At 41.4% G+C, this 27,955-nt stretch overlaps 1 long non-coding RNA gene across 1 annotated transcript in view; it reads left to right on the top strand.

Moving 5' to 3' along the window:
• The window catches only part of LOC308353581, a 78,149-nt gene extending 60,490 nt beyond the window's left edge, over positions 1-17,659 (top strand). Inside the window, exon 3 of the long non-coding RNA XR_013967789.1 lies at positions 17,579-17,659. This is a non-coding gene — a long non-coding RNA (uncharacterized lncRNA). The remainder of the gene's footprint in view (positions 1-17,578) is intronic.
• The last annotated feature ends 10,296 nt before the right edge of the window (positions 17,660-27,955 follow it).

A 27,955-nucleotide genomic window follows, 5' to 3' on the forward strand; every position in this document is an offset into this window, starting at 1 on the left:
TATCCTAAATTTTGTGTAAACCATTACCTGTTTTTCTTTAGTTTTGCCCTCTCTGTATATATCTCTAGATAATACATGGTTTATTTGTACTTGTTTTTAAACTTGATGTGAATGGGAACTTATGGTATGAATTCTTCTAGAACTTACTAGTTTCCAATATTTTATTTTCAGATTTATCATTATTGACATGTTTAGCTGTAGTTGATATGTAGTTTATACATTACATAGTTAGTAATATTCCATTGGATGACTTTGCTATAATTTACTCTACCATTGGTAGGTGTTTGGGTGTTTTCTTTTCTTTTTTTTCTTTCTTTCTTTCTTTTTTTTTTTCCTGTTATGAACAATGTGGCCTTGGGTATTTTTAAACTATACAATGATAGATGTTTTTTAAGGGAAAACAAAATAAATTTCTCTGTTGTGTGAGTCACATCTCTGTTGGTTGTAAGCGACTAAACCCATCTTGAACCAGTTAAGGTAAAATGATAAATGCTGAACAGTCAAACCATGGGAACTACAGGGATGCAGATGTTCTTCCTGAAAAGCTGAACTAAGGGGTCAAAAACTCCCTCTAGGATCTCCCTCCAGCTCTTGCTTCTGCTTCCCTCTCTGCTTTGACTTTCTTCTCTTTCAATGTAGATTGGCTTCTTCTAGATGGCAAGAAACCTTGCTCTCAACATTTCCTGAGTTCTACATCAAAAAAGATCTCATACAGGCCTTTGGACCTAATGTAGCATCAAATATGCAAATGAATAACTTCTGACCCGGACAATTCTCACTTCCACCCCCACCATCGTAACCACTTCTGTCACAACTTATTCTCTGAAACTTCCTTTTTAAGCCTTAAACTCCTCAGACTTCTTTTATGATCACCCATTACTCTTCCTCTTAGTATTAGATCAAATTAGCCTGAATGCATCAAATGGCCTAATTCTTCCTGTCCCTCAAATAGATCCCTACTTGGGTCACTGTGTTGGTTCAGGTCTTCCGAGAACGAGACGCTCCGGTAAGAATAGATACTCAAGAGACTTGTTGAGGAAAATCTCGTGGGAGAAAAATGGGAAGGGTGCTGGAGGAGGCTGGGAGAGCTGTCACGCCGTGATGCAGGACTGATCCCCGTGAAGGAGAGGGGGAAAGAAGGCACGGAAGAAATGCCTTAAGATTTCAATTCTGGGGGCGCCTGGGTGGCTCAGTGGGTTAAGCCTCTGCCTTCGGCTCAGGTCATGATCTTAGGGTCCTGGGATCGAGCCCCACATCGGGCTCTCTGCTTGGCAGGAAGCCTGCTTCCCCCTCTCTCTCTGCCTGCCTCTCTGCCTGCTTCCGATCTCTGTCTGTCAAATAAATGAATAAACTCTTCAAAAAAAAAAAAAAAAGATTTCAATTCTGGCGGTGCCTGGGTGACTCAGTCCGTTCTGCATCTGACTGTTGATTTCAGCTCATATCATGATCACAGGGTTGTGCTGAGCAGGGACTCTGCTTCAGATTCTCTCTCTCCTTCTCTTTGTCCTCCTCTCTCCCCTGCCCAACTCTCTCTTTCTCTAAAATAAACAAATAAATAACATCTCAAAAAAAATTTTTTTTGCCTCAGATTTCATTTCTGAGGAAGTTTTGGCAAGGCTAACGTGGAGTCTTCAAACCAATGCTGCCCATTAGAGGAGTCCTGCATCTCTTAGGAATGGGTCTGCGTTAGGCCCTGCTCTGCTTACTCATGGCTGCAAGTGGCCACAGAAAGCATAGCCTCAGAGCAAATGTGGTGATGGATTTCAGAGGGCAGCAGCTGTGACCATGGGTCTATTCTGCTTCCCACAGTGGCCACCATAATTACTATCCCAGCAATCTTTTTTGGTACATTCATGGGATAACGGTTGGTCTTCTTTTTCATGCCTTCAAATGCCAGGTCATTGAAAGGGCTGATTATTCAAATTCATGTGGCATCTCTGACTGCATACTTTTTATGCATCACATTTTATTTTATTTTAAAGCGCTTTTACTAATTAACTCAATTCACTCTTACCATCACGTTTTTTTGTTTTGTTTTTTGTCGTCTTCCTCTAAATATTATTATTGTAATGTACGTATGATGGCTTGGATCCTGAATCACCAGTCCTCATTGAGCAACCCACAGTAATCACCAATTCCTAACTGTAAAAATGTATTAGACAAAGAAAATATCATTGCTAAAACCAAGGTTTGTACCCCAAATGCTTTTGTGACTTTTCTCAGTGGATCAAATGGATAACTCCTCTGAGTCACAAGGACTCCTTTTCCTCGGTGGGTTGATGTTGGATTGGAAGAAGATTTACATCGTATTGTTCAGATTCCTTTATAATGGTTCCTGCTTGTTCTTTTCAGTGGGAGGGAGAGTGAGGAAGGCATCCCTTGGGATGACCATATCCTATACAAGTGGAAAGGGTGAATGAATAATACTGCCACAACCACATAGTCATAACCAGGATGGTCCTTGGAGAAGTGCATTATATGCTCACTCTAGGTTCTCTCCTCCCAAGAGCAAGGACAGCTTGTACCTCTCACCTCACCAAGCAAAATGTTTTAAAAGAGAAGTCTGAAAAGAGAGGGATGCAGAAGGATATAGCTTTTTTCTCTCTTTTCCTTCTCAAAACTTGGCACCCATTAGGACTCAAGGTTCACTTAGGTGTCTTTATTCCTGAGTTTTTCCTCACTGGGGTGAAGATGGGGTGAGGATAACGAAGGATGAGTAGGGGTTGTTCTCCCTTCAAGGCTCCTCCAGAATTATTTCTAGATGATTATCAGCTTGAATAATATGTATGTGGGGGTTCTCAGTGGTTTTCCAGGGTAAACAAGATGCATCTTCTTGGAGGGCACATTTTTTCCAACAATTTGAGGGAAAATTTCTTTTACGCTAAATCAAACCCAGGTATGTGATTATTAGAATACGAAATTCATCTGGATTTTAAAAACATAATGTGTGACTTCAAAGATATATTGTCCTTGGGGGCCATTTTATTATACTCCTCTTCTGATCTCCTTCTGAATGTGATTATTCACTATTCTAAACTATTAGTTACATCTTTCTGGAAAAGTTTGAAAAGAACTACTGAAGAAATTAGGGTGTGCCATCAACATTCTTTTAGCTCTTTTGTGTCTTTCCAAAATTGCATGGGATGACATGGACATTACCAGCTTTTTACTGTTGTGACCGTCATCTGAGGATATCATTGTAATTGATAATTCAGACTGGATTACGCAATGTGTAACAAGACTCAAGGCAACCAGAACTCCCCATAGCAAATGGAGATGAGCTTTAAGTAGGTGTGGAGATGAGCCAAGGTTTTTTTCCTTCAGCAGCATTTATTGAGTGTCTCCTATGTGTCAAGAACTGTTCTGGAAACTGTGATAAAACAGTGAAAAGACAGATTCTTCTCCTGAAGTATAGCAGACCTGACAGAGAATGAATATTGACAAAAACTAAAAAATAAGGAAACAAATTAAAGCATTCCAATAGCGCTTTAACTGCTCGGGAGAAAACAAAACAGGAAAGTAGTTAAAACCTGTTTTTGTGTGGGAGACATTGATGGCTTCTGTGAGGAAGTGACATTTGACCTTAGAACTAAATAGGGAGAAGGAGGCAGTCAGATGAAAATGAGGGAAGACTCTTTTAGGAAGTAGCAATGCCAAGTGCAAAGAACCTGAGACATCCTGGCCCTTTTGAGGAACAGAGAGAAAGCTAGTGTGTGGGCCACAGTGGAGGAGGGGAGATTAGTTGGAAAGAAAGGCAGGGACTAGGCCATATGGGGCTCTATAGGTCATGAAAAGGAGTTTGACTAATATTCTAACTCTAATCAGAAGTTACTGGGTGTCTTAAGCTGGGGAATGCCCAGATTTAACCAAATAGTAAAACCATCTCTTCCAAAATAACTTGGCTAAAAAGGATGCTGTGGCTATGGATACGCATGGAGATTAAGCAAAACATGGAAGAAGGGCCTCAATGGAACTTGACCTCACTTAAACCCGAGAGGACAAAATGGTGGCTGGGAGTGTTAAAAGGATTAAGGACCATGACTTTTAATAATGAATGAAGAGAAGTATTTTATCTGTTATATATTCAGAAGGAATTCCCTTTCGAAATAACTGAAAAAAGGTTAAGTGTCAGCCTTCACCCCAGGTCATGATCTTCGGGTCCTGGATCAAGACCCGCATCAGGCTTCCTGCTCAGGAGGGAGTCTGCTTCTCCCTCTCTCCTTCTGCTTCTTCCCACCACTCATTCTGTCTCTCCCTCAAAATCTTAAAAAACAAAAACAAAAAAAACCTCCAGATAACTGAAAAAAGTCTTGGATATTTACAATAATAAACCTTTTAAGACACATATAGGAAATTCATACACCTAGAGCTTGATTTTCACAAAACTCAGACTTCATTACTTATAATATGGTATGAAATTTTGTTTATAATTTAATCTACTTGAGTCCAAAAAACACAAGAAATGTAAGGAATATGAATAACATTTAAAATAATCCTGCAAGTAGTTTCAAAGTCACGTATGAGCACAGTGTTTTTTGGATATGACAACCCCTCCACTCCAGGACATTGAAATAATGGGGGGACCTCAACCTGGAATGAAAACAGCACAATCCTGTTCCCTAGGAAAGTGCAGTGAGACAGGAAAACAAAAACAAAAATCACCAACTCATCTGGAAGCTCATGAAAGGCAGAGAAGAGTTTGCACATCTCCGGCTGATTTGCCTTGGCATGTGAATCATTTAACAGGAAAAAAACACGGGACTGACTCAGCTTGAGCAGGCTCTTGTCCCTGCTGAGGTCCTCTTTTGGTGTGGCCCCTGCCACTCCCCTCAGACCTTGCTTCCCCCCCACCCCCCTTTTCTCACTGTAGGGAAACAGGAAGTCATGTTGATTAGTAAGACCGAGTGGGATCACACCCAAGGCAATGGCAAATCTTTACCTCTTCTGGGCTTGGGAAGAGGTACAAGGATCAAGGACAAGCTTCCGGTTAGAGTGAGAGGGAAGACCAGAACTCTGGAAAATCAACCCACAGCCATTGTTGACACAGGCCCCTAGCGTGACCGAGAGCATATCTGCCTGCCCGAGATCTCATCAATTTCCACTGACCCTCTGGTGAAGCTTTATCCCTTATAAGAGTGAGACAATTGGAGCCTCAACAGGAAAAAGAGCTTGCCCAAGACTACAGGGTGAGCCACACTGGGATCTAGACCTTCTGACCCCTAGTGAGGGCTGTGCCATTTGTCACGTGTCCTTGGCAGATAGTTCTAACACAGAAAGCATTGCCCAGGGTGGGGTGTCCTAGGTGCCTTGTTACAAGCCTTTATGCCCCTGTGTCTTTCAGTTGTATCTTGTGGCCACCTACAATTAGCTCCTGTAATGGGATCTTCCCTTGTGTGACATAAATTGAGCTGCATTAAACTTGAAAATAGAGAGAATGAGAAAAGAATGAGAATGAGAAAGAGAGAGAGAGAGAGACTCATATATTTCTCACTCCACCCTACTTCACTCTCTTTCCACAGGGAGAGAGTACCTAAAGAAGACTATTGCTGTGAGGGGCATAATGAGCTGAATGAGCATTACCCAGTCTGAAAAATCTCAGCGATGTCAATAAGCCACTTGAGACAACAAGGCACCTGTTGTTCTGTCTTCATTCCTTATCGGTCCTTGGCTTTGGGAAGAGGAACTTTCTGGAAAGAGATTTCCTTTGTGAAATCAAAAGGAGGGGAAGATTTATGAACTCTAGGCTCTGAAACAAACCAGTAACAAACTGTTCCATGGGCAGACAGCTTTCTTTTTACCTTTCCTTTCTAACAGCTATTCCTCTCATTGTCAGAGACTTCCAGTAAAAGTCACAGTAAGAATTAAATGTAATCCCTTAAGTACACCTACCACAAGGTAGCTCCACCCATGCCAGAAATTCTCAGTGTAATTCCAACTCAAGTGTTGTGTGTGATCAACCCAACAGGTAAACCAAGTGACCCTACAGAGGAAATTCATGTGCTTTCTGTGACTCGGGTTTGCTTAGCACATGCAGATCGTGGTCATTTTCATCACACCAACTGAGTAGTACAGGATTGTTTAAATGGACTGAGAAATCTCATGAAAACTATTAAACTAAACAGCTCCTGTTTATGGGCATGCACCTGAGTATCTTACCATTTTCCAGAGGCAATCAGAAACTTGCTTTGAGAAAGCATGGGCGTTGGAGTCTGGCTGCTGGGGTGTGGATCCTCATGCTACCATTGTTTTGTTCTCTGACAATGGGAAAGTTACATAACATTTTTGAGCCTCAGCTTCCGCATTAAATGTGGGTATAACAATTGTGCCTACCTCACGGGATTATCTGTGAGGCCCAAATGCAATGATATTTAGTGTACCTTGCCTGACATCTAGTCACTGTCTATTGAAATGGCAATGGAGATAACGTAGACGGGTCTTAACATATAATTGTAATTTCACTTATTTAAGCCAAGTATTCTAGCTCAGTGGAGTTTGCCAAACACAGTGAAATACTTGGGATCTCAAGACCGTGACTTCATTGCTCTCTTATTTTCGTGCTACTTCCTTTAAGCAGGAAAGCAAGTCTGTTGACCGACTGGAGACTTTTTTAGCAACGTATTTTATGCTAACTCCACCTTCATGTGCCCTCAGGGCTAGCCGCTGTCAAATCAGGGAGCAAAGAAGTGTGTTGGTGGCAAATAAATGAGGAAGAACAAGAACAAAATAAGTGGCCTGAGCTCACTCAATGACAATATTTATTGTATGGAACAATGATCATGCTTCAGATGTGTTTGTTCTCTGTTATTCTGTAAATATGGTAGAAATGTTGTTGCTCAATAGCTGTCTCGATGACTTACGTGATAGACTTGTGAGGCAGAGCCATCTCTGGGTGCCCTCAAAATACAGTGACATTGTTGCTTTGAAGCTTTCAGAAGAGGCGCCAGATTGGGTCAGTCATGAGTGAAAAATAGCGCCACCTGTAGGCTAGTTGTGTATGATAAAATACCTCATGTTCTTGGCACCATTTAGGGAGCAGAACTTTTCAATGGGCTCGAGTTTAGCGGAGAAGTTAAAATGACAACCAACAGGGGCGCCTGGGTGGCTCAGTGGGTTGAGCCTTCGGCTCAGGTCATGATCTCAGGGTCCTGGGATTGATCCCCGCATCGGGCTCTCTGCTCAGCGGGGAGCCTGCTTTCCCCTCTCTCTCTGCCTGTCCCACGGCCTACTTGTGATCTCTCTCTGTCAAATAAATTAAAAAAAAAAACGTAAAAAAAAAAAAGTAAAACGGCAACCAACACCTCAATCCTAGTAGACTGCAAATCTCCACGAGGCAGCATGGAACTTTAGCATGAACTCGAGCTTTGGGTTCGGTCAGACTTCCATCCTGGTTTTAAAGTCAGTAGCTGTGTGACCTTGGCACGCCTATTGAACTCCTCTGAGGGAATTCTCAGAAATATGGGTAATAAAACCTTCCACCTAGGTTGTTGTGAGGACTCCATGGGATTGACATTCCAATGGTCTATAGGGTGCGTAATATGGTACCGATGATCAACAGCGTAGTGTAATATGGTGTAGTTGCTCCACAGGGACGATTGGCTTGTTTTATTCTTTGCCTGTCTCTTTCTTTCCAGTCTCTTGGTGTCATTTCGGAGTCCAGATTTATGGGCCTGAATTATTTTGCAGATAGCAAGTCAGATACTGGCGGAGGGATAAGGTCTGTGAGGACTTTGGATCCTTCTGCTAAATGGAGGCCCAGGGCCAGAGTCAGCATTTATGTTCTGAGGCACAATTGCTGGGCTGTGCCGGCAAGTCGGAGATGCCGAGGACAGGGGATACTAGTGAGTGCTTCCCAGGGACCCACTGTGTATGGATGTGCTTTGAAAAGTGTCAGGGGCTCAAGGATTGTGTCATCACTACCACTGTTGTCAGCGTTTATCCATCTTCCTTTTCATCTCACAGATTAAGAAACTGAGACATGGAAAGACGACAGTGATTTCCCCGAGCACATACATCTTTATCTTCTTCCTCCTCACAGCAGCAAACATCGTGCTTGCCTCGTGACAGCTACTGAGCTTGTCACTTTGTATGTATTCCTGGGAATCGTATAATCTTCGGAACAACCTTACAAAGTGGTTTCTATTATCCCTGTCTTACAGATGAAGACACAGACGCTCAGAGAGGACACACAGCTGTTAAGTGACTACAATTTGAGCCCTACCAGTCTGACTTCAGAGTAGTCACTTTGGCAACTATGCTACGCACGTACACATGAAAAAAGTAAAGCCGGGCTCAGAGGCTGAACACAGTTCTGCTTCATGTTTGATCCTTGCTTCTTTCACTTCATAACACATTTTGATCCCCTTATTCATAGCTTTTGACAATGTTATAGAGATCAAAACAATGCACAGAAAATGTATTGGTTGTATAAAAAGAGGAAATAGCTGCTAATGTCAACCATAATAATTGAAAGATAGCTTTGAGATACTCTCCCATGGGTTGGACGACAGTGGAGGTGAAGAGTGGGTAGGTGGCTTGCTGTATGACAAGGGGATTAGATTTATCAGTGTTGCTCTAGAGGACAGCAGGAGGGCCAATATATGCACATAGAGGGAGGTAGATGTGAAACCAAAATGCAGAGGAACCTTCCAGTATCAGACACAATGCCAGTATTTCAGCAACCACAACAGAAAGGAATATGCTTACGATTATGTGGCTCTTGGTCCCTGTAAAGATCTACAAGCAGAGGCGGCATTACTGGTAATGTTGTAAAGGGAAACAAAGCAAATTGCACAACAAGAAAGACTATGTTCCCACTTCATGAAATTTATATAAATGATGTAGGCATACAAAATACAGTGAACGGGGGCACCTGCGTGGCTCAGTGGGTTAAGCCTCTGCCTGCGGCTCAGGTCACGATCCCAGGGTCCTGGGATCGAGCTCCACTTTGGGCTCTCTCCTCAGCAGGGGCCTGCTACCCCCCCACCCCCCGCCTTCCCGCTGCCTGCCTCTCTGCCTACTTGTGATCCTTTTCTTACTCTGTCAAATAAATAAATAAAATCTTGGGGAAAAAAAATAACAATACACACTGAACAAACTCATAAACACTTGGCTTATGTAGTCATTTAAAAAAATTTTAAGGAATGTATGTTAAATAATTTAGGACAACCTACAGTAATCTTTTTTTAATTCGGAAAACTTAGAAAGATTAATTACATTTTCTGAGGTCACCACTAAAAGCCAAGATTTGCATCCATCTCTGTCTGACTGGAAGTGTAGTCTTTATTTCAGAAAACCACAATCCCACTTTTTAGGGGATTAAGAAGGGAACAGGTAAACAAAATGTGGAAGTAGTAGGCATAGAATACTAAGCTGTAGGAGATAAGGAGCTTCTAAAGTAGCAAACAACAGATTTGGGGAGCAGGACTGGAAAGTGACAAAGGGCACAGTTAAGTCGGTTGGAGCTAAACGGTGACTGAGCAGGGTTGTTGAAGACGGATGACCACACCTTGGCAAGTAGCAGATGTGGAATCAAGATAGAGTTGCCGCCTCTCTCCTTAAAAGCCCTCTGTAACTGATAAAAATGCCCCCAAGCCAATATTATGCTTATTTCTATCTTTAAAGCTATTTTGATTTTTTAAAGTCACTTCTTATCCCTCTTAATATTTATTGTTTTGGGATGAGATTTCCTTTTTTATTTTCCCATGTAAGCTAGAAGTCATATTTGTTCTTGGGAATTGATTCTGTGGTCCTGGCTATGTGAGTGCGGCATGGAGTCTAGCCACGTTTAGGGCCAGCAGTGGTCTTAGCTGAGTTAGAACCTGATAACATTATTTATACAAGTGTAGTCTGCCTCCTAGATAGAGGGAGGTGTTTTATGACCACAGGCTTTATGAGTTGTAGCTATAAAATAATCAATCTTTTAAAGCAAACAGAGCACAATGTCTATATCCAAATGTGAATTGTCCTTCAGAGCTGTGACCCTTGGAAATTTTTCACACATACTGGCATAAAACATATTTAAATTTTTCAGTGGAAACATCTTTCTGGCCCAGTTTATCTCTCTCTCTCTCTCTCTCTCTCTCACACACACACACACACACTTTATTTTATTTATTTTTTTTATTTTTTTAAGATTTTATTTATTTATTTGACAGACAGAGATCGCAAGTAGGCAGAGAGGCAGGCAGAGAGAGAGAGAGGAGGAAGCAGGCTCCCCGCGGAGCAGAGAGCCCGATGCGGGACTCGATCCCAGGACGCTGGGATCACGACCTGAGCCGAAGGCAGAGGTTTTAACCCACTGAGCCACCCAGGCGCCCACGCACACTTTATTTTTAACTGAAAATGTTTTATCTTGCTTGGTGACCAATTTTATTCCCTAGAGGGACTGGCTGTGAATACCTCTTGACGATCCGAAAAATCAGATCCATCATTGAAAGACAGGGTGTTATCACTGAAGAGCTTAAAAAAAAAATGGGGTCCTGACTCTGAAGACCATACCCACGGGAGAATGGCAAGGTGTTTGGAATATGGGCTGGGACGGCTAAATGATTTGCTCATCATTAGCTAGGAGCTGGAGAGAGGTGGATGCATGACTCTTGGACTGAGCTCAGAGATACTATGCAAGAGAAGAAGAGGAACCTGAGAGATTTCGGACTGAGCTGAGAGATACTACGCAAGAGAAGAAGAGGAACCCGAGAGATTTCTGCAAGTTCTGATGATTATAGCATCCTCGCCTATGGGGAGACAGGCTGGGCTAAGACAGGAAAGACCCCTTCAGGATGTGGATTATGGCTGGTACTTCCACTGCTCTTTTTCTTTATTCTTCCTTATTCTCTTTATTATCATTTCACTTAGGTTAAATGTTGCTTAATAAGGCTAATTCTCAACCCTGTATCATTCCTGAAGAATGTTGACTTGATTTCCAAAGAGTATTTCACGGGTTATTCATGTTTCATGATTTTCCGGTCTGATCGGAAGTCACTGCCCATCTTGGAGTTTCAAGGGAGACATGGTACACAAGGTGCATGGAACAGAGCAAACTTTAGGTAGCTCTTCGCTGTCTAGTTTCTGGATCACAGAAGTACAGATATCCACTTTCCATGTGTATCCTATGAAGAGTGGAACTGACTTGAGAAGCAGATGATCTTTCTCTTTCATCTCTAATAAATAATGGTGCTTAGAGCAATGTGTGTTTACTGGGAACAAATTCCACCACTGGGTGTGGTGGACTGTGCGGCTTCTGCTGTTGTCCACAGCATTTCCTCTCTTGTCTCGGACGTTCCTGTCTCCTCAGGCTGGGGCAGTTGCAGGTCCTGAGACATGTCTGGGTTCTCCCCCTCCAAGGATGAGGAGGCAGTGGCGGTGGCGGAGCTGTCTTTCTGGCCGGGATTCCACAATACGGAAGGTCGATCTTTACCACAGAGTAAACTGGGGCAAACAATCTCATCAGCTCAATGATTTCCTTGTTGATACGAGGTGAGGAAAAGATGAATAGCTTTGGAGAAAGGAACTCTGAGGCTAGAAAGGGGAAAGAAAAAAGGAGTCAGGCACTGGGAAGGACGTATGAGCTGAAGAAATGTCGAGGTAGACCAGTTGCTCTTTCAGTTTGGCACAGAGACACAGTGAAATAACCTTTCGTCCTAAATTAGGAAAGCCCTGGGGTCTTTTAGCCCCGGGAGCACCAGCCATTATACTGAGCCCCTACAGAAAGATAGCTAACTTACCTAAGTGTCCTAAATCCCATCTTGTGGTGTGAGGCCCGAAAATTCTAGGGGCCAGAGTCAATACCTATTGTGTACACATAAAAGGTGGTGTCCTCAAATAGGATTAGGGTGTCTCGGCACCGTTTGTTATAGGTATTTCTCTGTAAATGTGGTGTTGTACCAGACCGGCCATCTTTTTTTTTTTTTTTAAACAAAACTGCCGGCCATCTTTGAGAAAAACTCAGCCTAAACAATGAAAAAATATATATATTCATCTGCATATTGAATTCACATAGAACAAAGCTAACACACAGTATGGAGTGGTTTTGATACCGGCAGGCTTGTCCTCTAGTCCAAACCATTAGGATGATGATAAATATGGTGTGGGGAATGCTTGGTCTTCTGGGTTGTTCTGTCTGTGGGGTTGTTTCTTCCTGTCCCCTGGGTTTTGAGTCACCTGCTGATTTGTGTCAGTATCAGAGTGCTGGGGTCACATCCTGCATTGTCCAGGGTTTACAGGTCACTTTCTTGAGTCAAAGCTGATTTTCCACTGAAGAGGATTCTGTCTCCGGCACTTGTTTAAAACGTAGCATCTCAAATGTAAATGCTTCAGCTGTGTTCACATGCGTTGTGCAGGCTCGCTCTTAGCTTTGAATTCTTCAGATATGGGAATACACTGGAGGTGTGAGGCCTGTGTTTTTCAAGGGGGATTTGCAAATCGTCTTGACCAACGTACGTGCAAAAGTTGCCTGTGACTGGGGCTATGGTGGCAAAGGCTTTAGAGACATGTGACTTTTTATTTCTATTTATTTTTAATTTTAGTTTATTTAAGTGCCAGTGTATTATTTACTGTATTGATATTTATATCATATATATGAAATATATGATATATATAATTATTTACTGTATTACTGTATTAAATAAGTGTATTATTAGTTTCCGAGGTAGAGGTCAGTGATTCATCAGTTGCATATAACACCCAGTGCTCATCAGATCATATGCCCTTCTTAATGCCTGTCACCCAGTTACCCCGGCCCCCTATCTCCTTCCTCCTCCCCTCCTGCAGCCCTCAGTTTGTTTCCTATAGTTAAGAGTCTCTTCTGGTTTGTCTCCCTCTCTGATTTTGTCTTATTTCATTTTTCCTTCCCTTCCCCCATGATCCTCTGTTTTGTTTCTTAAAGTCCACATATGAATGAGATCATATGATAATTGTCTTTCTCTGATTGACTTATTTCGCTCAGCACAATACCCCCTAGTTCTCCAAAATCATCTTGACCAAAGTACGTGCACAAGTTGCCTGTGACTGGGGCTGTGGTGGCAAGGACTTTAGAGACGTCCATAGCTTTTTATTTTTTTAAAGACCTTATTTATTTATTTATTTGACACAGAGAAAGAGAGAGAGAGAGAGCACATGTGTGCACAAGCAGGGGGAGCAGCAGAAGGAGAGGGAGACACAGACTCCCCACTAAGCAAGGAGCCCAATGAGGGAGCCCAATGAGGGACTTGAACCCAGGACCCTGGGATCCTGACCTGAGCCAAAGGCATACGCTTAATTGACTGAGCGACCTAGGCATCCCCGAGACATCTGTGACTTTTGATGGAAGGAAACAGTTTCCTACTGAGAGTGATTTAATCCTTAAATCTGTCTGGTCTGTCCATGAGTCCCATGTTGCCTTTGTGATTGCTCGGCTCTGCTGAATGCTGTCCTCTTGCTCTTCTGTCAAGATTTTGCTGTTTTTTGAAACCCTATAAGTGTGTCATCTCTGTGTCCCTGTCTCCCTCTTACACATACACATATAACAATGAGTGACTCGTAAATATGAAATGTAAAATTTTGAATTTTAACTCAGAAAAACCAATGTTATTGGCAAGGAGCTGGTATCCTATTTCTAAAGTAGAAATTCAGGAAGAAAATAGATTCTTAAGCACTTACAAATGCCAGGGACATTTTCCCAGCATTTTCTCATGTAACTTCTGACAACTTTTAAAGATGGATATGCCTTATCCTAGTGATGAAGCTACTGGGGCTCTTCAACGTGAAGTAGCTTGCCAAGGCCGCGGTAAGCACAGGGCCAGGCCAGGGGCTGGCTGCTTCTGACACCTGATGTCCCACAATGTTAATTGTTCTCTGTCCTGGGTTTTAGCTGATTTGCACCTGTTTATTGCATTAAATTCCTAATCCTGCTTTCATCATCGTAAGAACAATAATAATCACACAACATGACTATTATTTACAGTGGCCTCTGGCGAAGGTGGTTTGATCCAGAGTCAAAACCTCATATTTGTATAGTGCTTTTACTTTGTCAAAGTCTAATAAGGGTGGTTTTCATAGCTGAGGACAACCAAACCAATGCCTCTCTATTTAGGATAGTGACACAGCAAATTATTAATTTCATATATTTGAGTCAGTTTCTAGGCTTCTCATTCTCTGTGTCTTAGGAAGTTGGGAGCTTAAAAATGCTTTTGAAAAATTTTCTCTCCAAGGGCAGAGATGGTTAAGTGTCCCTTTTAAAGGCAAAATCTCTTAGTGAGAAAGTGGAGATGAGAATTCATGTCCCAAACTGAGAGTTTATTGTCGTTTCTAGTAACACCACACAATCTGGTGTCTAATCTGTCTAAAGACATGGGATCCTTGTCTGTCAGTAGCCCTGCTATTAATGATGTGCAGTGACTGGATAGGCCAAGATTTTACTGGTGTTTTGGAGAACTAAAAGGATTTCAGAGTTATATCTTTGAAAACCTTTGGAGTTTCTTCAACATGTTATATGATTAGCAACTGAAACTATGACAAGAAGGAAGGACAGGGGCCTGGGTGGCTCAGTCGATTAAGGGTCTGCCTTCAGCTCCGTTCATGATCTCAGGGTTCTGGGATCAAGCCCCAGGTTGGGCTCCCCCCTCGGTGGGGAGTCTGCTTCTCCTTTTCCCTCTGCCCCTCTCCACCATTCATGCTTTCTCTAGCTCTCTCTTTCTCTCAAATAAATAAATAAACAAAATCTTTAATAAAATAAATAAAAATAAAATAAAATTTATTTTAAAAAGAAGGAAGGAAACTAACATGCATTGAGAATCTATTATTTGCCAGATGTATGAGTCGGCACTTTTCCTATAATAACCTTGTGAGGCTGATATGAACTCCACTTTACAAGGGATGAAAGGTCAGAGAAATTAGTAACTTCCCCCAAGTTGAACCCTAAGAGGGTTTAAATGTACTCTGTCCAATGCCAAAGTCTTTACCCTTTTTATTTCCTTGCCTCCATGTGGTTTGAAAAATCAAATACATAGCATTTCATGTGTGGGCCACCTCAACAAGAAAACTGGGCACTCACTAAAGTAACTCACACTAAAAATAAACACCCCTCTTCCTCCCACGAACTTCCCAAGGTTGCAAAGAGGAACACTGGAGGTCTGCTGAGCATAGGAATGCTGCCTACAGTAATCTGACATCAGAGAACATTGTTCAGATCCATTTTTTTTTTCTTTTCTGAGTGTGTCTCTCTGATGTCATATAAATTTTTGAAGTTTTTATATGATGGAAAATTTCAAGCATACACCAAAGTAGAGAAAACAGTATGTGGAGAAACTGGGTGTCTACACCTGGCCTCAATAATTTCTGCCTTAATTGTATGCTCTATATCACACTGACATAAATTATGGTGTGTCTGCATTTGGTGTTGATTAGATAATGACCCATAGGCTTTTTTACCTTTCAGGCCCTTGTTCTTACCCCAGTACAGGATGGATATTCGTCCCTCCAATACACAGTCTTAATGGATAATCAGTAGTGATGGCTTAAAAAAACATAGTGAGACAACAATAGATCAGCTCTCAAACTAAGGTACCATAGGGATATATATATTTCACTTTGAAAATGAAGCAAGGCCAGGAGAAGAGTGTGAGGACTATGAGAATTAGGAATGTGGGAACAAAAGGCCATTTGGAGCCATTCTATTCCTGTGGGTGCACGTGTGTTGATTCCTTTCAATGTTGGGAAGGGCACCAAAAGGGCACAACCATCAGGAGAAAATCACTGGATTACCCGAAAGACACAATTATCCTTTGTTACGTGGTGTGTTTGCCTTCGGTATCATAGCTTGTCTGCCTTGAGAGAAATGGACAGTCAAGGAAAGAAATGTGTTATGCTGTCATTTTTCAGTTATCCATATAAATGTTTAGGAACAGGGTCATGGATTATAGAAGACGACAAAAAGCATTTGTATTTGACTTTGGAATGTACTGCAATACTTACCTACATTTGTCTATGAGGTGTGTCCATCCTGGAAATTCCCTTTAAAAACCACAGAAAGCCATTCTGTGACGGCCAGTCTCTGCTGGAGCTGCTATCTTGTTCCACCAATCTGCAGTCCCGCACCTCCCGCACTCCCCTCTTGGTCCTTCCCTGGTTTGACCCAAATGGCAGTGTTTGAGAAGGCTCTGGTTCTTATATTCAAATATACACTGAAAATATTGACAAGATTGGATTTAGGCAGATGAGATTCTCAGAGTGGAGCTGGGATTTTCCAAAAACAATCCAGTTAACAGACTTGAAGGTGTTTGTCCACTCTGTTCTCAGATACAATTACTGACAATTACTGAAGACTTTGGACATCACAGAGCTTCTGGCCCATTCTCCTTGTCAACAGGGGTTCCAGCTCTATCAGCAACTTCTTCCCAGCTCCAGTTTTCACATGATAACACGTCTGTTTCACCCACTGGGTTCTGTCTGTTGACCCCTCCCACCCTAGTACTGGGAAGGTTTTTTTTTTCCCCCTGATATTGTCCTCACAACAAATTGTCGGAAGAGAAGATAAGGTTTTCTCTAACAGCGACAATTGCATATTTTATGCAATCTCTGTTTATGCATCTCATGCAGGGAGGGGGGAAAAAAAAACTTCTTCTAATCTGCCTGTGGATTCAGAATCCAACCCCAAACAAATAGGTAATTTACTTCACTGTGTAGATGGGGCATGCTTTCATTCAAGGACTCAAGCTATGAAAAAAGCAAATCACAGGACTTGCGGACCCAGAGATTTTCCCATCCCGAGTCACCTGGGACTGTTGTTATTTCACTGCTTCTGTTTCTTTGCTGTGTGAGTGCATGTGATTTGCTGGGTCATTTGTCCTGATTTTAGTTCAAACGTGCAGTTGTCATACCTACAGGGTGTTACAAAGTCATATAAAATACTTTCCTTTTTCATTGAAGAGAATTACCTCTGTGTGGGTGAAATAACAAATATGACAAGAATAACAAAAACCCATACTTATTATGTGTTTACTGTTTACCAGCGCTGTATTGAGTGCTTTACTTCCATTACCTCCTTCTAGCCTCATAATATCCCTATTAGGTAAATTCCATTATAATCCTCACTTTACAGAAAGGGGCATTTCGACTTAATGGCATTACTGACCCACCTCACAGCAGTTTAAGAGCAGAGCTGAGGTTTGAGCACAGGGAGAATAACTCCAAAACACAAGTGCTCTCTCTCTCTCTCTCTCTCTCTCTCTCTCACACACACACACACACACACACACACCAGCCACTGAACATGGACCCAAGGCAAAATAGCCTTGAGCAGAGGGACCATGCGTGAGAGTGAAGCTGTAGGGATAAAGGTGGAGATAGGCATGAATGAGGCTAGTTGGGGTTGGTCAGGATGGGCTCAGGGGACAAGATCAGTTTGAAGAAGGCAAAGGAGATGGAAAAATAGTGGTAGAGAGGGGGTGGGGGTCAGTGGATAAGGTAAGTAAAGGTAGTGGAGGAGATTATGGTCCAAAAAAGAAGTTGGGGACAGTGGGAACATCTCTAAGCTACATGTCACTTTAGGAAAAAATGGTGGTCTATTGCTTTGCTTTTTAACAGCAATGTGCTTAACATACAGACTAACAAGAAGCTACACAACCTCCGGTTTTTAGAGGCGTCCATCTCCCCGATGGGTTAGAATTGGAGTCTTACTTCTCTACCTGCTGTTTTGATGTAAGTTTTCTTTTCACTGTACTTTTCTTCTAAACACCTGAGATTTATTGAAGGAAGTGAAGCCCATATATGCTTTTGAATTTGATGACTATCATTTATTGCCATATCTCACTATAAATAATTACTTTTTCCAGTCCTATTTGAAACACATTAGGAATCTAATATATAAAAGATAGTAACCATGAGGGATGCCTGAGTGGCTCCAGATGGCTAAGTGTCTGACTCTTGATTGTGGCTCAGGTCATGATCTCTGGGTCCTGAGATCGAGCCCTGCATCTGGCTCTGTGCTCAGCTCAGAGTCTGCTTTGGATTCTCTCTCTCCCTCCCCTTGCCCATCCCTCTACTTGTAGTCTCTCTCTCTCTATCAATCAATAAAATCTTTTAAAGAAGATAGTAACCTTGAAAGTATGAAGGTGTCCTCTATAGTGAGTCCTATGAGATTTTCTGATTTAACATATACTTGACATAGTTGATCAAAGGGTTTATCTGCCATGATTTTACTGGAGTAGATAACTTATCTTTTTTTTTTTAAAGATTTTATTTATTTATTTATTTGACAGACAGATATCACAAGGAGGCAGAGAGGAGGCAGAGAGAGAGAGGAGGAAGCAGGTTCCCCGCTGAGCAGAGACCTCCGATGCGGGACTCGATCCCAGGACCCTGGGATCATGACCTGAGCCGAAGGCAGAGGCTTAACCCACTGAGCCACCCAGGTACCCCTAACTTATCTTTTTTAAGGTGTATTTTACTTTGGTGCTGGAGTATTTAGAATGACATAACTAAAGCAATGCTAATAGGAAAGAATATTATTTGCACACAAGCAATGTAGTATATAATTATATTTAGGGTTAGATCATATTCTGAAATATATTCTATAATATAAACACTAGCACATTTAAAACTCACTTTACCAAACTCTTTAATAATACCTGTTTACCTTTAGAATCTTGGTCTGTTTCACTCAGGACACATTATTATTCTTTTAATTGTTGACCCTTCTGACCATACAAATTCTTTTTTTTCCTGATCATACAGATTCTTTTCATATTTCATTGTAGTCATATAAAATATTTTTGCTCAAAGGAAAAATGCTATGAATTTACAATGACTTCAGAATTTAAAAATCTGTTTCCTATTTTGTTGATTAAGACTGAGGAACATTGAATGTGAATAAAGAATATGCTATGTTGAAAACAAAATTAAGGATCCTGATGCTCTCTGCCAGATAGCACAAAAACTAAAAACACCACAGGAATTTTTCAACATTATTAACCTCTTGACAATGTGTGGGTCGTATAAAGGACAAATGAATGTTTTGGAGGGACTGAGAATGCCAATTTTAACAGACTGTCCAATCACTGTAGATAAATATTTGTGTTCCTGGGGATTATTTGATTTTTATCAAAGCAAATTGAATTGGAAACATGGCATGTATTAAGTCATTGGTGCTTATTGTCTAATTCTTTTTCCCATAGAAGTTTCTATGCGCTGAAAGAACACTAAGTCATCAGCTAGACATACCACGTAATGATTCTTATCATATCCAGACAAAATAAAAGCCTTTTAAGAAGCTACTTCACAAGACAACTGCATAGCTTTCTTCACAGGAACTTGTTAAACAAATAATGATTATTAAAGCTTTTGGGTCAATCGCTCACACCAGTTTAACGAGAATAATTCCAAGACGTCTAGCCCATTCCACATTCCGTGTGACTAACTATGGTATCCAGAGCTTGGACAATATCCAGGCAACTCACTGTAGCTTTTCTCAAATGCTTTCCGGACACTGGATTTTAAAGAAAGTGATAGAATTAGGTTTGCGGAGAGAAGTCTTCAAGGCATCCCCACTGTCAAGGCTATAAATGGTCTCATCCATATCTGAAAGATGTCTAAAAGTACCCAAACTTGAAAATGTGGCAGGGGTAACCCCTATCTGTACTGGAGTCAGCAAATGCATCGATCCTAATTGTTAATGTGGTGATTAGTTGTATTTAGTGAAACGGTGTACTAGCGGTTTTGCGTAAGCCTCCAATAGAGGTTCCTGGGAGTTGGAATGATTAGCTTTTAAAAGTGGTGTTCGTAAAGTGGTGTTCATAGGAACCACACCTTTATGCTTGTTGTCATGGTCTGACTGGGGTGGGAACAAAAAGAAGGAAGAGTCAGAGTGGAAGGATGGGCGTGAGAGAGAGGGAGGACGGGAACTGAGTCAGACAAGGAGAGCTTTCGGAGGTTTGGGGTCAGTTCTGTGGTTATTAACGAAGCCAGGTAGGAGCAGAAAGTGTCATTTCCAGCCCACCAGAGCTCGAGTGCAGGAAGAGGCAGGAAGCCCAGTTGATCCTCTCTTGTAAACAGGGTCTGGAATCCAGAACTTTGGAACTAAATCCAAAAGCCAAGATTAGAGACTTCAGAATAAGGTATCAGTAACCCCGCAAACAGAATCAGAGACCTGGGACACTGGCACTAACAGGCCGCTAAGGCAAGTGGCCTACGTTTCCTGCTTAGAGCCTAAACTTGTGAAGGCTTGGTGGAGAAGGCCTGAGCCCAAAGTTTTATTTTTCTCATTTAATTTCTATTTATGAGGCCCCTATTAAGCGCCAGGTACAGAGGCCATTATTGACCTAGGTGGACACGTTTCCTCATTTTCTAAAGGAGACATACAGTCAGCCAGGAATGAATGAAATGAACAAATAATTCTAAAAGGAAATAAATGACACAAGAAATCTGAGAATCTGAAGAAGCTATTCTGGAGAAGAAGGGTACAGACAGCCTCTCCCAAGAAGTGCTAACTGAGAGTGAGAGTGAAATTTCCGAGGGAGCTGACATTTGAGAAGCTGGAGGAAGAACCTTGTGAAATGGCCTGGAGGTAAAAAGGGCATGGGAATGCTCAAAGAACAAAAGGACGTGTTTTTTCACAAAATAGGGAGCCAAGGAGAGAGTGGAGTGAAATGGGGGATAGAGACGGTGATGAGAGCTAGATAGTTCAGTTATAGTTCAGTTAGAGGGGAAAAGCATTTGGCTAGGACGAGGGATGGGCCAAATGGCCTAAGCACTGATTTGAAGGAATCACTGACTTTTTTTTTTTTTTTTTTTTTTTTGCTGTAAACCGAAAAACAGATTATGAAGGATGGAAAATTCTGTCCATGCGTCACGAAGAGCCCATTTAGGAAGTTTCCTAAAACAGAAATAAACTAGGAAGCAGATTCCTGCTGCCGGATCTTGGTGTGCAACTTCGTTTCTGTAGAGCCCAGGGTTGAAAATTAACTTCAGGGCCAAACACCGAGGTCCAGAGAGTGGTGGTAGTAGCCGGAGGCTTTTTTCTTCAGATGACAGAACTGATGGGGCAGGATGGTGAGTCACCCCATGTGGGCTGCTGCAAAACAGAGCCTGATGGGGGTTTGCCTGGGAGGCACAAGAAGAGTAAAGTGGGAGAAACACAGAAAGCACCGTCCTTCTGGTGATTTCCTTCCTTCCAGTCAGCTAAGTCATAGGTTCCCTGAGGAGATCTTCCAATTGGTTAACAATATACTATGCTCTTCCTTTGAATTTTCATAGGAAATACAAAAATTTGCTGATAATAATAGCCAAAAATTAGTAGCAATTTCTTCTGGGTTAGATTGTGTCTTCCCAAAAGATCTGTTGGGATCCTAATCTTCAGTACCTCAGAATGTGATCTTTTTCAGAAACAGGGTTGTTGCTGATGTCATTAGTTAAATTAAGGTGAGGTTAAACTGGAGTAGGGTGGGCTCTTAATCCAACATGAAAACAAGTCCTTATGTGAAGAGGGAATTTGGACATAGAGGGGGGCGCGGTGGGGAGATGGCCCTGTGAAGACAAAGACACACAAGGAGAATGCCAGGTGAAGGTGGAGACAGAGGTGGGGTGGTGTATGTATGAGCCAAGGAATGCCAAGAATTACTGGCCCTCACTGGAAGCAAGGACAGAAGCATGGAACAAATTCCTCTCAGAGCCCTCAGAAGGAAACAACCCAGCTGATACCTTGACCTCAGATAGAGGATGGCGGAACAATAAATTTCTTCTGTTCTAAGTCACCCAGTATTTGTATCGCAGCTCGATAAAACTACTACCCTCCCTTCTTGTTCCTCTGTCTCATTCTCTCCCACCGTTTCCCTTCACACTCTATTATCCATTAAGACTGGGGCACCTGGGTGGCTCAGTGGGTTAAGCCTCTGCCTTCGGCTCAGGTCATGATCTCAGGGTCCTGGGATCGAGCTCCACATCGGGCTCTCTGCTGAGCAGGGAGCCTGTTTACCCCTCTTTCTCTGCCTGCTCTCTGCCTACTTGTGATCTCTGTCTGTTGAATAAATAAATAAAATCTTTAAAAAAAAAAAAAGACCAAGTCATTTTTCCTACCACGTGTCCTCTTTCTGCCCAGAATATCTTCCTTCCCTTGTTCGTCTACCAGGCACTGATTTTATAATAATTTATAAATTTTAATTTTTGATTATCATATAGTTCACACATACACTGAAAGTAACATGACAGACTCCATTTTTTCAACATCTAGATTTATCAGATGACAGCTTTGGTTTTTGCAGTATTTGTTTCAAATCTTTCCTCTTTACTCTAAAAAGGAAATGTTCCTGATAAAGCAAACGCCTCCTCTCTTCCTACACACTTCCACTTCCCTCTTCTCCACAACGGCTGTTCTTCCCTAATTTTAAAGTAGCTTAGAGAACATCACGAACATCACTCAGGCCACCTTTTAACTCTATCTCCTGTTCCCACAATATTCTATACACAACTTATGTGAAGCAACGATCGTATTATATTTTGATTGTCGTCTTTTTTTCTAGAGGAAAAAGAAAATGACTTGTCATTTCCAATTATTATCTGGTGCCAACACAATGTCAGGCTCTTGCTTAAACAATTATAATTACGTAATGTCTGTATAAGAACATATGGCCCTCAGAAGAGCCCTGTGTTTATCAGGACTAGAATTGTCATTCCCCACCCCTCCCCTCCCCGAAACTGAAACTATGCATTTTGCTTGTCTAATGTTATAGGCAATATTATTTGTCCACAATTCTCCCTTCCCTCCTCTTCCTCGCTGTGGAATACTGTGTGGCGTCTATTTCCCTGCTTGCTGAGGTTGGGCTTGGCCATATGCTTTGCTTTGGTCAATGGAAAGTAGGCAGAAATGACAGTGTGTCAGTTCCAAGCTGAGGCTTGAAGAGGTATATGTGTTTCCTCTCTCCTCTTCGTGCCTCTGCCATTCACAATGAAAACATGCTCCAAGTAGAAGATTGTCCCAGAGTGAGGAGATGTGGGGAGCCAGCCTGACTCCAACCTGAAGGCTGGTTGTAACCAAGCCTAGTAGAGCTTCAGCAAACATGCAGACTTGTGGGCAAAAGTCAGCGCTTTCCCAGGTAAGTTACTAAGATTTGGGGTGGGTGTTCCCATCATGGTGGAAACCTCATTATTATATTTCACAGTTGATGATAGAGCCAGACTAGAACACACACTGTCTGATTAGTAATCTGGTGTCTTTCTACAATTATTCTGTGATTCATCTATGCATTCAACAAATGTTTATCATGTATTTATTATAGAAAACAGCACACACAACAAAAACTAAAAACAAAGGGGCTGTAGTCTCTGCCCACACAAAGAGCATGTTTCTAGTAAGGCAACTAGAAGTTTAAACCAGGATATGATGATTACTTATAATAGCACAAAATTCCTTCTGAGAGAGAATAATGGATGGTGTGAAAGACAGGAGAGGATGACTTCATGGTGGCTAAGTTAGGGCTCTTCGAGGTGCTGGTGAAGCTGAAAAAGCGTATCTTTCCCTCCCTTGAATGGTCTCAGATAACGGCCTTATATTCTGTTATTTGCATGGTGTCAGCCAACTGTGTGCCTGTCCTCCAGGCTAACTAGTTGTCCTTGGTTTGTGTCCTGTGCTCAGAGACCCATTGGGTTGCTTTTTAAGTTCTTAGAGAAAGACTGAGAAAGGCTCCATTTTCCCTTTTCCAGAGGGAGCAATTACATACGCTCACTAGAACAAGCCAGAGTCCTGGCCTGTGAATGCAATCTGATTTCTCTCAGGTGAGAGGTATTCTGTAGATGGAAAGTCAAAGGAAAAATGTGACTTTAGCAATGCTGTAGGGACTGTGGTCAGCACTGAGCTTATAAAGGCCTTTGTTTTCCATGTTTTGGTTGGCCGCGGGAAGAGCCGGGAGCAGCCTGCACACCCATCTGTATCCATGTTCGTGGGACTAAAAAGTGCTGACACAGGATTGCAGATCAGGGCCTGTGGCTTGCCAGGGTAAACTTGTGTAATGCACTGTACATCCCTCCTAACAACACTGGTTCTTTTGTCACTTAAACAGAGGCTATTAAGAACACGAGTCATTAAGAAGAGCTTGAGGAGTACAGGCAACATTTTCCAATATTGTGCCTGTAGGCGATCCTCCTAAAGCGTCAGAAACTCTGGAAGAAGTGAAACATTTCACGAATAACTAATGATAGATTCAGAACCATAATCTGAGTTTATTAGAAGCGAGCAATATTGCAAAAGATGGCTTCTGAATGTCAAAATATGTCCACTATTATGGAGACTTGGACGAAGATTAACTCAAGTATTTTTTTTTTTTAATGGATATAGTGTCACCAAGAAGAATATTTCCAAATCTTTAATTGACCCGGAAATCTCTGGCTTTCTGATGAAAGTACGAATTCAGAGACTGGCTTTAGGGTTCCTTTTTCGTACTTTGAGTACACCAAAAGTGCAATGGTAGGAATAAGGAGGGGGAAAAGTTCTTATTCTACCATCCAGGGAAAAATCTGGTTAACGTTTCCGAGCAGTTTCTGCTAACATTTTTCTCTACAAATACTTCCAGTGTTGAACTCATACAGCACATGTAGCCTTGTTCACACATTTTCTTTCACTTTTCTGATTCTGTAGAAGAGATCAGGGGTCGGCAGACTACAGGTCAGGTGTGGCGCCCCGTCTGAGTGGAGCACAGCCCTGCTCACTCACCCATGGGCTTGTTGATGGCTGCTGAGGTCCCCCAAGGGGCGGAATGGCATTGTCTCTACAGAGCCCATGGGGCCCACAAAGCCTAAAATATTTGCTCTCAGGCCTTTACAGAAACAGCTTGCCAGCCCTGAGGGTAGATTATTAAAGTCGCATGTGAACAATGATGTAAGGCTCTCGCGAACACATACTAAAGGGTTACGCACCACCGACGTGTTCGCCAGCATTCGTCTGATGAGACTAGCTTTTCCACCTAAACTTGAGTTCCTATTGACGTTTCTGACTCCAATCCATCGCCCCTTGGATCATTTTAGCCCCCTCTTGCTTATTGGAATGTTTCCACATCATCAGTGGGACAACATGCTCCCACCATCTGCCAAGTCCAGGGTCCATGTACGGCGGTATCAGGATTGGGGATCCTTGTTCCTGTGGAAAAACACTTGATTTGGAGTCAAGGGCTTATGTACTGTACTTTTTACTGTGAGTCAGAGACTCCACTCATTTCCAAAGTCACTGGGTCTGTCTGCTGACTTTTAACTCTTCCTTTACTACATTTTCTACCCAGGTTTGCTTCTTATTCCTGTTTATCAGTTTTGATGTTGACATAGTGATAAAGGGAACAGGCAGCAGATGGGAGAATTCTCAAATTCCATATATGTATGATGAAACCTCGATCAAGCAGAAGAGCTAATATTAGATTGCAGGTAGCAAATGGTATGAAAAATGTCTATGTGTAATTAATCCCACCAGGATCTGTCAAGGAGTGAGGTTGGGTGAAAGTTGTGGGCTTTATAGTAAAATATTTCTCTCCCTTTAAGTTTGATGTTCTCATCAAAGTAAGGGCAGCTTCTGTACCATTGGTTTTCTGCCATGACCATTGCTTATATTAAATATTATAAAGACGTGTGGGATTTAGTCTCAAAAAGCAAATAATGCGAATGTCAGAACACAAATATTCCAGACGTCTCATGCTGAGTCACCTTATAAGATGGTCCACAGAATTCCAATCAACAAGCAGTTTGGTTATCAGCGAGGTATCTGGCTTTCTTCCCGTAGTCCTCACATTCAAAATATTAATAGAAAAAAGGGAGCACATGTGATTTCACGATAGCACATTTCAAAACCATCCCCCAAACTTCCTCCTTTCCTTTATGCTCTTATTCATTAGTTTTCTTCTTGCTTCTGTTTACTTTCCAGTTTTGTTGGCTGAGTGTCTGTTTGACCGCTTTGAAGTAAAATGTTATCCTCCTTATCAGATTCACAGATTTGTTGAATTTAGACATAAAAGTGGTTAGCAACTCTGACATAGAAGATGACACATTTTGGTGCTTGAATTTATAGAACATCATGGCTAAAAAAGATTTTTTAAACAAAATAAACAGACCAGCAAGTAAAAGTAAAAAATGTTAGTTCAGTTTATTACGTACACACAATAATAATTTACACTAGAGACATACTATTTTTGGTTCACAAAACACATACATATTAGACATAGAGAGCACTTAACAAATATTTATTGAATTATTGAATGCATGAATAAATGAATAATATCCATCTCAATGCTGTCCTGTACATGCAATATTCCCCCACCCCACCCTCTAACAATAAGAAAGTTGAGGCTCAGAAGGATTAAGTGAATTACTTGAAGTTGTACTGTTAACTAAGTGCTAAAGTCAGGTACAAAGCTAGGTAATTACTATCAGAAGGGTAGGTACTATGTCTATGGTAGGGATGATAATATCAACAGCCCCTACCACAGTGATAACATAGTAGTTGCTCATTAAATATCATTGACAAAAAAATAAAAAAGAAAAGTATGGGGCTAGGTCTTTGAAGGAATACAAATCCCACAAAGGAAAAAAAAAGGTAGCATAGAATCTGTTAAGTGTTCAAAAATAGCTGAAGAGATGCAGAGGATAGCACGAAGCCACTTTTTTTTTTTTTTTTTTTTTACTTATTTCACCTTATACCATTTATATATTCATGTATCATATGAAGGGATAGACTTTGGTGCTTTCAACATTTTGGTGGCATTCGGTTTGTTCCTGCAGTTTATTCTTTTCACACATTTTTTAAACTTTCTTTTATATTATTTATTTATTTTTTAAAAAACCCTCCCTTTCAAGTATGTAACACTAAATTTTCTGGGCATAAGAGACAAGATTTTCTCTCTCTCAATCTTTTTTTTTTTTCATGTATCTGTGTGTATATGGATGAAGTTCTATTTCTTTTTTATTTTTGATGTCTTCATTCCCCCTGCCCCTGATTCTAGAACCTAATACTATTATCTCATGTTGAAAGATAAAAATTCCACAAAAACGATAATTTAGAAAATGAAAGTAAAACATCACATCAATTTCTCCTCTACCCACCCCCTTGGAAAAAAAAAAGTTAACACATGAGTTCTTTTCTCTTTTTCCTATGCACATACCTATGACTAGCATCATGATCCATTTGTTGGCCTGAGTTTGAAACCACATTGATTGTATCAACAAACTCTCCACTCCCTGCTAACTGACAGGTAATGTCTGGTTGCTGATACTTTGTTAAAATAGCATTTTTGAGCAAATTATCAGTGGGAAGCTTTCCCCAAATTTCCCTCTATTGATTCAATATCTCAAGTAGCTCATTAATTCCTTTCTTCCTCCTTCATGGACACTGCTCTCATGCACAATCACCCATAGGCAGAATCTCCAGAATGTTCTCCTGTACTACTTTGCCATCCCCTTCTCTGCCTAATTCATCCTCCTCAGCATCTCACGTGTTATCTCCCTACAATACAAACCTAATTATGTCATTCTTTTTCTTAAAACTCTTTGGTATATACTTATGTTTTGCCAATTTAAGTCCAAACTCCTTGAGAAGCTCATATAGACTCTATCAGAGCCTCTGAGACCCAAAACCACATCTTCTCAGTCTCACCTCTGATTCCAACCTAGATTTGTCTCATATTACAACAGAGTCTCAATCTCAAGTGAACACCATGTATCTCCAGGACTTCATCTGTGCTATAGCTTGGAATGAGATCCTAGTTGTAAAGCTCACACATGGAGCCCCCAAATTTATGAAAGTTAACTTTGAGAGCAATCCTCAATCAATGAGAGATGGAAACCTATGGATTAATGCTTCCCCCAGTTGTCTTTCTAGAGGACAGCTCTGAAATATGTTCTGTATGTTCCCTAGACCCCAAAATTAAACCCCAGTATCCAAGAGCTGTGATGTCAAAAATGCAACTTTATGTAGACATTTTTCCCTTCCCTAATTTTCTCTGGTCCCACATATGTA

Source organism: Martes martes (assembly GCF_963455335.1).
Source record: "Martes martes genome assembly, chromosome: 12".
Lineage (NCBI taxonomy): Eukaryota > Metazoa > Chordata > Mammalia > Carnivora > Mustelidae > Martes > Martes martes.